Source organism: Lactuca sativa, chromosome 8 (genome assembly GCF_002870075.4).
Source record: "Lactuca sativa cultivar Salinas chromosome 8, Lsat_Salinas_v11, whole genome shotgun sequence".
Classification (NCBI taxonomy): domain Eukaryota; kingdom Viridiplantae; phylum Streptophyta; class Magnoliopsida; order Asterales; family Asteraceae; genus Lactuca; species Lactuca sativa.
Window position 1 is genome coordinate 169014070 of NC_056630.2, and position 13444 is coordinate 169027513.

The 13444-nt window shown below is 35.3% G+C and overlaps 1 pseudogene; it reads left to right on the forward strand.

The window, feature by feature from the left end:
- Positions 1-539: 539 nt before the first annotated feature.
- LOC111917559 (casein kinase II subunit alpha-1-like) lies at positions 540-2712 on the forward strand (annotated as a pseudogene).
- Positions 2713-13444: the final 10732 nt, after the last annotated feature.

A 13444-nucleotide genomic window follows, 5' to 3' on the forward strand; every position in this document is an offset into this window, starting at 1 on the left:
ATATATATATATATATATATATATATATATATATATATATACATATATGAGGAAACATAATGAGGGTCGTGATAATCACAGCCCTAAAGAGTTGATTAATTCCCATTTACTTAATGAGGGCTAGAACCCTAATTTCTTTTATTCCTAGCTGTATTTTGAAAGGTTTTTTTTTTAATCAAACGTTGTTGCTGTTAGTCCGTCTCTTATTTTCCAAATATGATTCAGTTTCTGTCTTTGTTATGTGATTTTGGTAAAACTTTCTCATTTTATGTAGCTACTTATCTTCTTAAACTATAGCCTTATTTCTACATAATATATATATATATATATATATATATATATATATATATATATTTTTTTTTTTTTTCTGGAAGCAGTTAACAAGTTCGATAATTGGAGCTCAGGATTCATCTTAAGTTAAGAGGGGGAGAGGCCGAGGGGCGTCGGTCGATTTTAGGACCTTTAAAACCGATCGATAAAATTCAAATATTTGAAATGCTTGTCATGTTTGTTTCTTCATTTGAGAGCAAGACAAGAAAATGGGAGCAAGAGAGGATATGATAAGAGAAAACTTTGAATTTAAGGTTTATGGGAGGAACCCTAGGAAACGACAGAAAAAAAAGTCCAAGGTAATCCAAAACCAATCAATTGTATGTGCTTATTTATTCAAGTGTGAGCAAGGCTGCAAAAATATATTTCTTTCAGAATATGTCTGGCAGCACCAGCAAATAAGTTAAGAGAGACTCGATAATAGGCCATCAGGAATTCACCTGGTAATCTTTCTTCTTTCCCACTTCTTCCTAGGTCCTATATAAATGAAATTTATACATATCTCTTAGATTTCGGCCACATTCAGGGCATATTTGTAAATAATTAAAAATTCATATTTCCATTACATTCGTTCTCATACCTCTTCCATACAAACAAAATGCCATCAATGTCATAATTTCATGACTTTTCAAATTTAATTAAGAAAAGTGTAAATGCTACAAATTTCTTCATATAGTGACCTATGTGCAAATTTACCAAGGACACCATTACCAATTCAAAATATTGCTATTTATTTCCATTTTCTCTTTATCATGGTAAAACCAAAAATCCGAAACAGTGGTTTCCTTTCTCTTTCGTGATAATCACGACCCTAAACATAATGAGGGTCGTAACAATTTTGAACCATGTAACTTGGTTGACCAAACTACCCCTATACCTCCTTTTCTGTTTTCATCAGACTGAAGATATGACTTACTGCATACTTTTATGCTATTCACTACTTTTCAGACCTGTAGCTACTCTTGGTTATTGCTTTCCAAAACTTTCTTATTTCCGCCTCTAGCTTACATGAACAAGATTGAAGACAAGACCAATATGCCCCTGATATACATTTGGTCTGTTTTCTTCGGTTTCCAAGACATGATGAAAAAAAAAATTATTTGAAAAGTCCATAGCATAAATCAGAAAATACCCATAATACCCTTGTTAGCCTATAACTTGTTTTTGTCTAGACCTGAAAGTACCAAGCACGTGAAGATCAAGTTAGCTTTCCTTTGTTCAGACCCATGTTAGCCCTTTATATGGATACAATAAGACAAAATTTGACTTTTGATCACATATTTACTTTCCTTTGTTCAGACCCATGTCATGCCAACAATGTTTTGCTTTGATTCCATTCCTTGAATAAACAAATCAGTGCATCCTTATATCCTTATATATTTATCCTGTTAAGGAGCACATTATTTTCAAGGTCCTGTATCCAACATTAACAGATTATGATATTTGATATTACATTTATGAGTTTCTGAAGCTAACTTTATCTTTATCATGGGATTTGGTGAGAAGGGTAAAATGGTAAAATTTTTGAAGTTGGTACTAGTCTCTTATGTCGGGTTGCAGGCATTGGATTATTGTCACTCACAAGGAATCGAGCACAGAGATGTTTATCCTCATAATGTGATGATTGATCATGAATTGAGAAAACTCATATTGATTTGCATGTTTGCAGGAATGGTATATTTTTTAGAAATATGGAGCCTCAGTTGCATGTTTGTAGGAATTAATGGTATATATTTTTTTTATATTATACTGCTGACATCGCATTATTTTTAATAAATTCAGCTCAACAGTTTAACTTTTGATGCAGATATTTCGCAAGGAACCTTTCTTTTATGGGCATGACAATCAGGATCAGCTTGTGAAAATTGCTAGGGTAATATTTTTTTTTTCTTTTAAAAAAGTAGTAATGCAAGAATTAATAATTTAATAAAGTTTGTGAACTGAAAATAAGTGCTTGAGACTGATGAAATAAAAGCATATTTGAACAAATATCAGTTACAACTTGAACCTCAGCTTGAAGCTCTTGTTAGAAGGTAATGTTTAATCTTTAAAAAACTAAAAACTTATAATATTAAGATTTAATCGATATCATATACTAAAGTACTATATTATTTTGTCATCAGGCATAGTAGGAAACTCCTTCTCTATGATCATTAGGATAGGCTCACAACAAAAGAAAGGAAACTCCTTCTCTATGATCATCAGGATAGGCTCACAGCAAAAGAAACAATGGTTACGTTACTTTTATTTTTGTTAATTTTTTTAATATAAATGTTTATTTAAAAAACCTAATTTTATAAAATCATGAGTAAATATGACAAAGTATATATTCTTTTATTGGAATAGGCACACCCTTATTTCATCCAAGCGAGGGCTGCATAAAACAACAGGACACAGTAAGTGTGTGTAGGTTGGGTTGAATGAATGCGTCGTAAAAGGCTGTTTCTGTAGTAGTGCTTCCATCACTTGAGGTAAGTTCAATTTTAAATCATTATTTTACTATTAAAGCTAAATAAATATGTTGTCACACAAACATGCTTAAAAGGTTATATATATATATATATATATATATATATATATATATATATATATATATATATATATATATATATATATAGTTGTTAGGTTTTATTTGACACCCATACTTGTTGGGTTGATTTACATAAAGAATGAACTTACTTGTTCCATGGTTATTCTTTAGAGGTGACAATGTTGAGCTTCGTCTTGCAGCTTGCCTCATGGAAGCCGTTGGAGAGTTTCAATTATAATAAAGACGAGATAAACCAGGTCCAAATTTGCCATCTAGGTGCAGTTTGTTATTATTCTATTAGTGATTTGAAGCATGGAGTTGATGCCTCCTGCAAGTGAAGTTACTTAGTTGGAATTTGATGTACATAGTAGATTAGATGCAAATTTATATATTATAAGAAATAGAATTGTATGACATTAAATTTATGCAATGGATTCTATTTTTTGTATATGATATTTTATTTTCTATTATGAAAAATTAAATACAAATTTAATTTGAAAATAAGTAAATCTATAAAGAATATATTTTTTAAACATTTAAAATTATGATACGCAAAAATGTGTGTCATCTTCATTTATGACATGGCCTATGTTGACAGGGGCTTTCTTGATACGCATTGTGAGTCATTAACACGTGCGTCGTAAGGTTACGACACGCGAATGCGTGTCGTCTTCCTTTATGACAGGGCTTTCCTTGACACGCATTGCGTATTGTAAACGCGTGTCGTAATTGCGCGTCGTAAATGAGCGTCGTAAATGTGCGTCGTCTAATAGACGATGCGCAAAAGCACGTCGTCTAATAGACGACGCGCAAAAGCACATCGTCTCTCTTTATGACAGGGCCTTCCTTGACGCGCATTTGCGCTTCATCTGAGCCTTTTACGACGCGCAATGAGCGTCGTAAAAGGCTGTTTTTCTAGTAGTGAACATAAGGGTTGAATACACCCCCAGGGCTAGGCCCACTGATATGTGTGGTATGTTGTATTTTGAGGGACTCATTAAGCTTTGTTCTTATGTTTTTGTGGTTTGAATATTTTCGTGTACTTTCAATTCCAAAGGGATGGGCCAGACTTGACTCCACAACATCCCCTAAAGATTTTACTGCAATAATTATTATCATTTCACAGTAATGGTTAAAATACATTTTTACGATGATTGACTTTGAACAAACGTTGTATGGATTTGGTGGTTTCAAAAATAAAATTTTTATTAGTATTTTGGATGTTTCACAAGAATTATTTTCTACATTTAAAATAAATTGCATATATTGTAGTTGTATTCAAAATTAGGAATTGGTATTCTTATTATTTGCATAGTTTTAACAGGTGTATTCAAATAGAATGTCTTAAGCTTGCCTTTAGAGAAAGAAGTGATCAAACAAGAGGTGTTGGAAGAAAGGTGAAAAATGTAGCCAATGTTCCTATCTCAAAAGCCAAACTCCCAACCACAACAATTTCAATGAAAATGAAGAAGGTGAAAGTGATGACTAAGAAAATAGTTCTAATGAATTTGATTAAATGATAGATTGATTGTGTTGTATGAAGCATCTAAACAATTTCAAATTAGGTTCTTCGGTTTTGGTAAACCAGTTCTATAAGATATATTAAAACTTTTGATTTATGATATTCGAAATATTTTAGAATTTAATTTACCATTTGTCCTATTTTATGTAAAAAATTTTGCGAAATTAAACAAATATGAGGAAAAAGAAGCAAATTGTGTCCAACACCTATGGCGACGACAATTCGTTGCTATAGGTGTTCCTATATGGATGAGTTGTTGTATCTTTAGGTGTACCTATTGCGACAAAGGCTTTGACAATGACTAAATAAGGTGAATCGACCAAGGTAAAGCGACGATGCCTATGTTGAGATGTCATCCCTGACATTTGTACACTACAGTGACGACTTTGTACCCTACAATGACCATTTTTGTCGTCCTTATACATCTTTATTCTTGTAAGTATGCAGGAAGATGATAAGAAAAAAAAATCGAAACATATTTGAAGTCTCTTTTTATTAGCCCTCACATTATGGATGATCTTCTATGTGTGCTTATAGTTTTGATGTTTGTTTTTTCTTTCATTTCTTTTACGATTGATATGAGAATACGGCGTATTATCTTATGTTTATGAAAGCTAAAATTTCAACTTTTCTGTATAGTAAATTTATCATGGAGTCTTTGCTTGGAAAGTAGTTTAAGCTTTATTGAAATATTAAAATTAGATCAAACTTCTAAATGCTAATTACAAATTCACACACACATGTCCCGTTATGTAGGAATTTTTTAGTGGCACCCTATTAGAATATGATAGTGTGTTTTTAGCCTTTGTTTAGCTCTATGTACTTTTTGTTCGATCACATTGTAATGTGTAGTTTTTGTGTTCCTTTGTTTTACCTAATTTAGACTTTCTGTATCCATCTTGAATAAAAATATTCTTATCTTTATTATCATGAAACCTTTCTCCAATGTCGTGGGGCATTGGGATATGACGTGATGTAACTTTTCATGGGATATGACAGGATGTCACTTTCCTCATTTGTAGGTTATCTAAATCATGATTACAATAAGACAAAATTACATAATAGGTTTTTATGTATATTAAAAATCAAAAACTTAGTCTTTATTAATTATTTTAAAGCATATTATTCATGTGGTTTGATACATTTGCATTAATGATATTTTTGCTAGCACTATCATCCGTTAGTGTGAAAGTAATTACATTTTTTAAAATAGTGAAGTCTGAGTTTTTATGTAATTTTGTTTATATTTTATGTTTATCAGTTTGTTGCTTTTCCACCATTTTTACCTTGTTATCACCCTTCATTTTGTAAACATTAATACTTTAATAGTTATCCCTCCGAGTATATATATATATATATATATATATATATATATATATATATATATATATATATATATATATATATATAATTTTTCATATTAATTTTCGTTAGTCAACCTAAGAACACGTGATTAATGTTTCTTCATAATTTTAGAAGATCCGTTCATTAATTTTATTTTTAAAAATACTTGTTTTTTATGCATGTGTCAATTTAAATTCGAGTTTGTTTACGTTTCGACATAATTTGTGTACATTTTTTTGTTTAATTTTATCTACGTTTCATACGTTTAAGTCGGGTTACATATAATCACTTGTGTTTGTTAAATAAAAAAATTTATTATATTCGAGTTTGTCTATGTTTCAACGTAATTGTTTTTTTATGTTTTTATGCTTATTTTCGTTTCCTACATATTAGTCGACTCAGATGTAAATTTTTTTTATTTATTAACTTAAACAAAAACTAAATTTTACGTTCTTATTTTTATCTGTGTCGATATAAATTCAAGGTGATCAACATTTCAATGCAAATTTAATAATTTTGTTCATTAATTGAAAAAAAAAACTTACTTGCTTTTTCTATTTACGTGTCGACATAAATTTGGTTTCGTCTAAGTTTTGACGTAATTTTTTTATGTTTTCGTGCATATTTTTTTGTACTAAGAAAATAAGCACACATAAAAAAAATAAGCACATACATTAAAATAAGCACAAAATCATTAAAAAAAAATACATTATATCGTAGATGACCTCGAATTTAAAATAACAAACACAAAAAAAAGTAAGCCTTTTTTTTAATTAATGAAATAAAATTCTCAATTTACGTTGCATACATCGAAATGTTGACCATCTCGAATATATAGCGACACATATATAAAATAAACATAAAAAAATTGTTTTTTTTTTATTTTAAATTTAACAAAGGAAATGTATTATATGGGACCTGAACTATACATAGAAAAATGTACATAAAGTAAAACACAAAAACATAAAAATAATAATAATAATAATAAGTTAAAAAATAGATGTGACATCTCCTAATTTTCAGAACCCAAAAAGAACTTTCTCTACCCTTTAAAAAATCATAAAACTTTATTTGGAGAATGTTCCATTATATCAAAATCTTTTTTAATACAGGTAATTGTCTCAAATAAAATCCTAAGGATGTCATGAATCGATATAATACACAAGTTACAATGTAAAAACCTAATGTTCATGAACATTATTGCATGTTGTCTCTTATCCACTCAGCATCCCATTGAAGTTCCAGCAGCGTAATCATCGATATCTATGATGCATACAGACCGAGTGGGTAAGATTGGGAAACTGGGTGACATACATAGAGATTTCAATCCAACAATATTATTATGATAATATTTCTTAATTCTCAAACCTACAAAACCAACTGTTACCAAACAATATAGATATAACTCAAACATGAGTATCTATAAAACCTTACACTCATACATACCCATCTCAATCGATCCTCATAGATCCTAGTCCACGATTATCAAGGAGAATTATCTCACCTATTGAATCGTTTAGAGTAAGGGTTTGATTACACAACTAGGAGCTTCTTGCTAGATGTAAGTAATAAAGGTACTTTTGCCATCAGAGTATTTGATGAATATGGTATCCCATTACATCAACATATGTGGGTTATGAACCCAAACTAGAAACGTAACTCACAACATTGTCTAAAATGATCAAGTGTTGTCATCTTTCTCTGGGTGACGACCAAACATATCGTTATAGTTGCCTGATCTGGGCCCATCATTTCTATTGATCCAAAAAGAATACTATATTGTACTCAAGTACATAATTTGTACATCAACACCTGATAGTTTAACAGAAAAGATCTAAACTATCTATTCCTAACTTACACACATTTTGAATGAGACCACCGAATATCAAACTTATTTGAGCTATGTATCTATAATAGTCTTATCTCCTTAATGGGAAAAACTACAATGCTCGTAATCAACATCTAATACTAACTCTTATATAGAAGCATATTTGGTTCGTATAACATATATCATCAAATATGAATTTAACAGATATTCCAAGCACTAAGCATATAGTTAACACATACACTCTCGACATATATTTAATACTTTAATTAATACTTGTATTAAAGTCATGTTCATGAAAGGGACTATGTTCTCACCTGACTTAGGTGGAAAACTAATGGTTTAGGCAGCACTTTGCCTAACATCTTAGTTTTTTATTTAATATGACCTAAGTATGAACATCACTAATTCTTAGTCTTATATTCCTTGTGACTATAATCACGATAATCTAGATTCCTCAATAATCCCAATGAATACTTATCTATAGATGATAAGGAACGACCAAGTAATATCATATTGGATGTAAGGTTAGTTTGGTATACAGAGTATACTCTTTGGAAATCCCACTTGAAACACCTCACTAAATTTAGCCTGGATCTTTCCCTTAAGTAGATCAACAAATATTTTGACTTGGAATCATTAATAAATCTTATCTAAAGATTCATAATAACTACTATGAGTATAAATATAAGTCACACTTGAAGCATCTTAAGTGCACCTTAACTTACACGAATTTGTAATGAAAATATGAAATTTTGTAGGTAGAAATTTGAAACCAAAGGCTCTATTTCACAAGGATATCTAGAGCTTCAGAACCTAACTAAGGTGCTTAAAAGTCTGGAAAAGTTAGACTCAAGGGTGGGAAAAACATATTAAAGAGAAAGAGACATGAAGTGTGAGAGAAATTAAAACAAATGAGCTGGTAATTATAGGAGTAAAGGGGCACGAAACGCCTCCTTCTAGGTGCGCCGCGTTGAACAGTTGATGTTGGTCCTCTAGCATTGTGATATGTTTCAAAATCTGCCTCAATCGCGTCTTCTTGTTAGTACGCACCACGTACGCTTTCTGTGTATGCGAAAATTTAATGTTTTACAAAAATTCATATCGATGAGTATTACAATCTTCATTCAGACTCTGTCGACTAATTATCAATTTATATTTAAAGTTATATTTTTTGTAACATCCCAAAATATCAAGAGTAGAGTTGAAGGGCTAAAAGAGTAAATTGGGAAAGAGCGACTCGGCGATTCCATGAGTGGACTCGGCGAGTAGAGTCGCGGCTTGGTCGCGTGTAAAGTGGCCGACTCGGCGAGTCAGTAAGATGGACTCGGCGAGAAGGCGCTGAGTGGAGAAAACCCTAATTCTCGGGGGTTGAGCCCTATATAAAGAACATAACATCCATTTCCTCAGCCTCCTTACTCATCCTCAAGTCCAGAAACCCTAACCTTCGTGTGTGAGTCGATCAAGTGCATTTGGAAGCTTGGAGAAACAATTGTTGAGGAAATCTTGAAGGGTAAGAGGCTTGGAGCAAGGGGCTTTGCTTGGATTCGAGTTTCATTGCAGTTGGGGCGTTCCTTTGAGGTAATATCTCGTTTTTGAGCTGCTATTTCTTAGATGCATCATTTTGGGGGTGTTAGAGATCATATCTTTGGATGTATTGGAGTTTAGAGGTTAGATCTGAGGTTGCTACCTCAGATCTGGAATGGAAAAGGGTTGGAATGCATGAAAGTCCCTGTTTGTGAGTGGTTGATGGAGCTATCTTGTCCCAAACCCAAACCCTAGAGTGAAAACGCATAAATCTCTTTGGATTCACGTAAAGTTTGCCACTTTACCTGATGGATGGGTTGTAGGAGGCTAGATCTATGTTTTGGATCAATTGCATGGCCTGGAATGCTTCTGAATGGATTCAGGCCGGTGGTACTCGGCCAGTCACATGGGTGGACTCGACGAGCTGCTTGAAGATGAGCTGGGACTCGACGAGTTGGAAGAACAACTCGGCGAGTTGGATGAAGATGGCCTGGAACTTGGCGAGTTGTATGAACAACTCGGCGAGTAGGTTGAAGATAGCCTTAGACTCGGCGAGTCTGTTATTGGACTCGGCGAGTCTTGTCGAAGAGTCCCAATATTTTCTGGTTGAGTCGAGAATCGGCGAGTCAAGGGATGACTCGGTGAGCTGTGTGCGAGTGGACTCAGAGTTGTGGAACTCGGCGAGTCTCGAGGTGACTCGGCGAGTTGAGTCGCGGATTGGGGAAGTTCTGAACATGGGGACTCGACGAGTCGACGGGTTGACTCGGCGAGCAGGGTCAACCAGGAGGGTTGACTTTAACTGAGGACTTTGACTTTGACCAAGAGTTGACCGTTGACTTTTAGGTTTTGGTCAGCGATGTGGCCTTTAGGCCAAGAGAGGGGTAAAATAGTCTTTTACCCTTAAGAGGGTGCCATGAGAGGGGTGATTCTAGTCTCAAGAGTTATATTCATGAGAGTATTTGCCTTACGTGTTAGGCGGTGGCGAGTTCGAGATTCAAGTGTCGGGATATCTGGTTTCTGCTTGCCAGGTGAGTCTTCTCACTATACTTTACCTTGAGTAGGTAACCAGAGTTATGTGACAGAGTATTTGTATGCTATGTATGTTATGTGTTGTACTGCATTATTTCTATGTGATTTATGCTGTGCATGTTTACAGAGTTAGAACCGGAAGGTTCACAGAGTTAGAACCAGAGGGTTCACAGAGCAGGGTCCACGGACCCACAGAGTTATAGCCTCGAGTGGCTAATATGTGTTATGTGTGGTATTTTGGGGAACTCACTAAGCTTCGTGCTTACAGTGTTTGTGTTATGTATGTGTTTCAGGTTTCTTTCAGGATCACGGGATGGCACTGGCTTGATTGTACACACCAGAGAAAGAGTCATGCTTTGAGGGTCATGGTTTACTATGCAAGTGAAAATGGAGTTATGTTTTGTAATTCAATTATGAATGAGCTTTTAAACAAGTGTTTCTAAGAGTTAAACGATTATTTTTAAATGAAAAATTGTTTTGAAATTTTCGGTGTTACATTTTTATAGGCTTACATTTGTAAATTCCATATAAAAATCATAACTCTTTCGTACGACAGCTGTTATCGAATTTTTATATCAATGAATTCCTATAATTTTTGTTTCTACTAGCAATTGATAGACTCTAATTTTGGTTTCTATGTCGCACACTACTGCATCGAATCTTTGAAAAATCCTAACTTCCTCTTATAAAGTCAGATTTGGACGTTTTCTATATGGATGCTTTCACTTTAATGGCAACTTTTAACTTCGTTTGGATTACTTAGGACAATAAGTAATCAAACTCCGATTCAATTTTTGTGACATGCATGGTTATGTTGGTTTTGTTGTGAAACTTCGATGAAGCAAAACTTCTTAATATAAGGTCAGTTTAAGTGCTCCTTATATCCTAGAGATAGTTATTACGACTACTATATCTTTAACTAAGATTATTTACTATATATTAAATGTTTAGTCCGAATTCGTGGGCACTACAATTATCTCCCATTAGGATAATTACGTCCCGAAATCATTAGCAAAAATAGGGCTAGATAATGATCTTGCGAGTGACTATTCCATCCTAAGAAATAACTATAACTCTTATGTCTTTCCCACCGAATGTCAAACTCCTAGACTTCTTAGCTGTTGGAAGTGCTTAAACTTCCATTTTCTCTACATTCAATGTTGAACCTTAAGTCCTAACCTTCGAGTTACAAACTCGATCTTTATCGGAGACTCCTACTCTTTCTTAAGTTTGGGTTGTAGATTTAGCCTAAGATAAGGTCATTACATCAGTTACCATAGACTGAATGGTCATGCTCTAATGACCTTCCATCGCATGATGCAATGGCTAGACTCACGTCTCTATGCATGTTTGTATAACCCGCTACTTGGTACCTGTTCGGCCGAAAATCGAGTAGTGAGTACTCCGGATTACTCGGGGAGTACTCGGATTTGGTAATTCATCTATAAATATTTTTATGGAAATTATATATGTCAAAATCATAAATTAAAACCAAAATTTGATTGAAATATATAACAAAATTAAACACGTGTGAATACACAAAAACTGAAAAATACACAATGGTCTCATTTCGTGAATAACTATTGAAAATTTAATATATATATATATATATATATATATATATATATATATATATATATGTATGTCTTAATAATCATATATGTGTGTGTTAAGTAATAAATCATTAAGTATATTATATATATTAATCGCCGAGTTCACCAAGTTTTATAACACTACTCGCTTCAGTAAGGGGCCGATCGGGGAGTACTCGGATTCTATAACTCGCCTCGGTAAGGGGTGGATTAGGGAATACTTTGCCAAGTAATCGAGTTTTACAACACTATCTCTATGAGTTAAAATCCGGCATGGAAGATACCTTCCTTCACGTTCTAATGTGGCACGACAATATTGTAACAGCCCGAAATCCAGGTATTCTTCGTTTGGCCTTGCATCTTGGTTAAGTTTGTGATTTAGGGTTTTCATGGTAGGCGAGTACGGTGGGCGTACAAGGTGTACGCTGCGCGTACTCGCGCACCTCATTTGGACGCGTTCTCCCTCAGGTACGCGGGGCGTACCCAAGGTTACGCCCGACGTAATTCATTCAGACCCAAACCCTAATTTCCTTTATTGGGCTATAAAAGGAATATATGGCTGGTCTTTTCAGCCACCATTCCTCAGTTGTGGCCGCTGCCAGACCACAGGGAGGTGACTCGTTGCTGTTTCGGGAGTTCAGCAACACGAAGCCACCTGAGTTTGACGGGACACAGGATCCGATCGCTGCGATGAGATGGATTGCTGATATTGAGGGATGCTTCTACACTTGTTCATGTCCGGAGCATCTGAGGGTACGGTTCGCCTTGAACCAGCTCCGCCTGGGAGCAAAGGATTGGTGTAAGTTCGTGACGGCGAACTTCACTCTGGAAGAGGTTTCAGCTGTGACATGGGAGAGGTTTACCACTATGTTCAGAGACGAGTACGTTCCCCCGGTGGAGAGGGAACGGTTGGTTTAGGAGTTCTTAACCCTCAAGCAGGGTAATGATTCTGTTACGGTGATCATGCGGAAGTTTCATGAGAGGGCGATGTTCTGCCCCGAGCAGGTGTCCACGGAGCAGGCTCGGATGAGCCGGTATTTAGGTGTGCTGAGGAGGGATATCCGGGAGTTCGTATTGAACTCGTCATACCAGACTTTTGATGAGCTTCAGGTGAATGGCAGGAAGCGTGAGATCGAGTTGGAGACCCAGGCCAGGGAGGAGGCTGAGTCTCAACGGGTGGATTGGCGGCCGGCTCAGTCTCAGCCGGCAGCCAAGCGGACCAAGTCTCAGCCGGCAGCAAGGGTCACGAGGGGGCATGTCGATCGGGTGCTTGCTACAAGAGTGGCAAGGAGGGGCACATCGCTAGGGATTGCCCCAAGGGATTTATGGTTTGCTTTCATTGCATCCAGACCGGCGATCGGAAGGCCGAGTGCCCCCAGCTTCGCCAGGGATCTAGGCCTGCTGCTAGGGCTGCTGAGACTCCACCAGTGAAGACCGAGGCCCCGAGAGCTCGTGGGAGAGCTTTCCAGTTGACTGCGGAGGAGGTCCGCGCGGCGCCTGATGTTGTGGCTGGTATGTATTCTTTAGCGTATTTATTTTTCTATTATGAGATGTTGTGCTTATTTTATGATATGCATAGGTACTTTTCTTGTGAATTCTGTACCTGCTTTGGTATTATTTGACTCGGGTGCGAGTCGGTATTTTGTATCATTGGCTTTTAGCCAACACATCGGTATTGATCGGGAAGTGCTGAGTCGACCCCTGCGAGTTTCTATAGCGGATGAGAAGGCGGTATACGCCACTGA